A 4133-nucleotide genomic window follows, 5' to 3' on the forward strand; every position below is an offset into this window, starting at 1 on the left:
AAAGTACTAACATGTTTATAAATGTATCCGACTTTTTTGTCTATTTTCGAGTAGCTGAAATATAAAATAGGCCTTGAGTGGGACATTTATGTTTTGTATTAATAATATCAATCTGAAAATTAACTAGTAATTAAAGCCGTCAAATGGTTATGGTGGAGTAAGTACAATTGTACAATATTTGGCCTTTGAGATGTTCTGGAGTAGAAGTATAAAAGATCAAACAATGGAAATACTCAAGTTAAAATTGTACTCAAGTACATTACTTGAGTAAATGTTCTTAGTTACTTTCCACCACTGGCCATGTGTGGTGAGTTTTTGAAGACGTTGGTTCTGCGGTATCAAGTGAACAGTTGCAGCTCATCTCATCTCAGCAGTGTGCATCACCACACAGCAAAGTCCTCAGTGTGTCATTCTGAGAGAGTGCAAAAATGTACCTATTCTTAATTCTTCGTCTTTTTTGCTGTGCACAGAAGTTAAGCCATTCTTCAGATCATGTTCTGCATTTTATGCCTGGCCACAAGTCAAGTCTTTCCAATGATTTGTTGTGTAAAATATATAGTGATCTGGTAGAGTGGATGAAAGAGATATAAGACAGAGTAAAACATTTAGAGGAGCTTATAGATCAGTGGTGGACAAAGTGCTCAACCCAGTACTTGAGTCAAAGTATAGATACTCAGAGTCAAATATTACTCCACTACAAGTGAAAGTTGCTCTGTCAAATATGGAGTTAAAGTACTCTAGTACTTTATGCTTTTACAGATACTTAAGTATTCAAAAGTACATGCTTTTAAAACAATACTCAAGTATTCAAAAGTACAAAGTACAATGCAGATCTACAAGCTTGTGACGCGTTGTCAGCTTGTAGATCTGCTATTTTCACTATACTTGAAATAGGGCCAAGTGGTTAATCAATAAGTGGAGTCAAAAGTATATTTGTCTTTGAAATGTAGTCGGGGGAAAGTCATAAGTATCCAAAAATATAAATACTCAAGTAAAGCACAGATACTCAAAACTGTGCTTAATACAGTACTCAAGTAAATGTACTTTGTTACTGTCCACCACTGCATATAGATCATATTATGACATGGCTATATGCCAGTGCCCATATGGCCTTGCCGATGCTGTCTGGCTCTATGAAGGGTCTGTGCAATGCAGAGATTCGAAAAAAAGTATGGAATTAACCGATCAGTATCTGTCTGCGACGTAACCAAGAAAAAATACTAATAGTAATGTTTTATGAGAGAAAATGAAAATATTTCTAAGAGTAATGAAGAGAGATTCAAATTGTATAAGAGTATAATATTATAAATGAGCGACGAAAATGTTGTCACATTTTCAATGAAAATATTAAAGCGGTGCATTAAAAAAAGGTCAAATGACTCGAAGAATTTTCTTAAATACAGTTAATCATGTGAATATCTGGAAAACCTATAGTTGGTATTACACTTACGCCACTGCAAAAATAGAAGATAAGGCATTTAGGGACCAGTCCATTTCCATAGAATGAGACTGAAATGAGCCATAACACTGCTGATCCGAGGTATCTGGGACTGACCACTGTAAACACATTAAGAAAATGTCTGTTCCTCATTCTGCACCTACTCTACAAAACCCTGAGTATTAATTTAATGTCTTAATTAGAAATGAGAAATCCATTTAATGTTAAATTATCACTCAAATTTGGTGGTCTGTAAGGTTGTCAAGACATCCAATCACCCAGCGTTTCACTCGTCCGCAGAGACCTCAGCACTTCACAATATACAGTAATGTTCGATGTGTGTGGAAATGTATTTATGCATGGAGCAAATTGTAATTTGTATGTTTCCTTCTTTACGTTTTCCTTTGGCGTTTCTTTGACATTTGTCTTGTCCTTGTCTCTTAAAACTGTTACTGATGTGTCAATTTCTTTGCACAATTAACCAAAGGTGAAGTGTGGCTGTTAAAACGTTAAATGCTTAATTTACAGGGTACTCGGTCACCCGACGAAAGATCAGTGGTTCTCAAAGTGGGGTCCAGGGACCCCCAGGGGTCCTTGAGGAGGTTCCTGGGGGTCCCCAGCAAAATGTGTTTGTCTATTTGAAATGAGCAAATCTACAAGCTGTGAGCTTGCAGATCTGCTATTAGTATTTTCACAAGCATCTTTTGAAACATTTTAACAACACAATTCTTCAATGGGAGCCCCTGGCACAATATCTTTTCAGATGGGGACCCGTGGCCAAATACATATTAATTAGGGGGTCCTTGACATGAAAAGGTTTGAGATCCACTGATCTAGATGGTTCGTTTTCAACTAAGTATACAATTAGGCTAAAGGCAGCAGCAAGGTATGTGGACCTGCAGGACCTGGGTTTGGGTCTGGGTCTGCACCAAACATTACTCAGTGTACAAAGCAATAACTCCATAGTAACAGTTACCTTCCACTATTTAATAATAACACAACACGACACAAACATAATGTAGTGGGGTTTTTGTTTTTTCTGTTTTCAAGTTGTGATTTTGTGATAACAAAATGTAGAAAATCAACACAAATATTTGTAAAGAAAAAAAAGAATATTTAAATATATATATAAATATATATTAAAACGTATATTATAGTAATAGAGTCCAACACAAATATCTTTGACATGTAGAAAATGCCAGGAGTTTGTGCTGAGACTGCTCACCAGATGAGAATGATAACCCAGGCTCCACCTCCCTTCTCCATCCCTGTTGTTGTTCACTATGGTTCCCTGTGGTCCTCATGAGGGTGTGCTGTTGTTTACTATTCTCTCTGTCTCACTCCTTCACTCTTCCATCCTCTCTCTGAGCCTGTTTCTCCTGCCCCCTCTCTCTCTCTCTCTGTCTCTCTCTCTCTCTCTCGTTTTTCCTTTTATAAAATGTATTTATTTATGGTCGTTCTGTCAATGGCTGGCCCCTATTGCCTCACCATGCTGTACGTCCTCCTCTTATATATACCTCCACGCCACTGTTACAATAGGGGGACTGAAGGACTGTCTGTAATAATCGATGACTGAACATTTTCAAAAAAAATACCAGATGTGCAACCTGAAGTAATGGCTACATTTTCCTGTTTTTGTGCCTCTGAGTGAAGTTCCAGTGTGATATGGCTTCGTTTTTGTGTAAATTGAGAGGTTTGTTGATGTCAAAACAAAATGCTCTATATCATTTTTGATAACAAAACCAAACAAAGAAGTTAAATCAGTATGTGTCCAGTGTGTCTGTTTTTTGTATGTGTGAAAATGCACATTACAGATTAATGTGATTTAGTGAAGTTTAAAAATAATCCCCCCAAAGTCTTTGAATAGGTACATTTTCCATTTATGGGTGAAGGATCCCCAGCTCTAATTGAGAATTTTGACTCGCTTTTCAGTACCAGTAATTTGCCTATCCTACCTAACTAACCTGACTCTACTCCGCCAGATGGAAGAAGCTTGCTTCACGTATTGTGAAGTAGGGATGGGCAATATTATTGATTTAGCGATATATCGCAATATTTTATTTCGCGATACAGTATCGATACTCCTGGCCGTCATATCACGATTTGTTTTGAAAAAAATATTATTATTTTTTGCTTTTTCAGATACAGGCTTTATGAAAAAACATTCAAAGAACCTATAACAGATCTGCAGCTACTCAATATGTAGTGTATATATACAATATGTAGTTGTGATATATGTATATATCGCAATATATCGCAATATGTATCGTATCACAATATGTATCTTATCGCAATATATCGTGATATCGCAATATATCGCAATATGTATCGTATCGCAATATATCGTATCGTGACCCAAGTATCGTGATGCGTATCGCAATATAATCGTATCGTGACCCAAGTATCGTGAGATTGTTGCCAATACCCATCCCTATTGTGAAGTCAGGTTAGCCTATACCACTTATTTCTAAAATAGCGTAATTTTGAAAGTATTTTAAAGATTTTCAAAAGTTTTGAAGAATATGGCCTATAATGACCAAAAATAGGGACACCAGGTTGAACGTGGTTAAGTGTTGTTGTTTTTTAAAGACAAGCTGCCGTAAGAGGGAGAAGTCCACTGCCATTGTTCCCACCTGTACATGAACACACACAGGCAACGGTCTGGTCACAATAATAATTTAGCCCCCACTCCTTG

Source organism: Gymnoscopelus braueri, assembly GCF_963280865.1.
Source record: "Gymnoscopelus braueri genome assembly, chromosome: 1".
NCBI classification, from domain to species: domain Eukaryota; kingdom Metazoa; phylum Chordata; class Actinopteri; order Myctophiformes; family Myctophidae; genus Gymnoscopelus; species Gymnoscopelus braueri.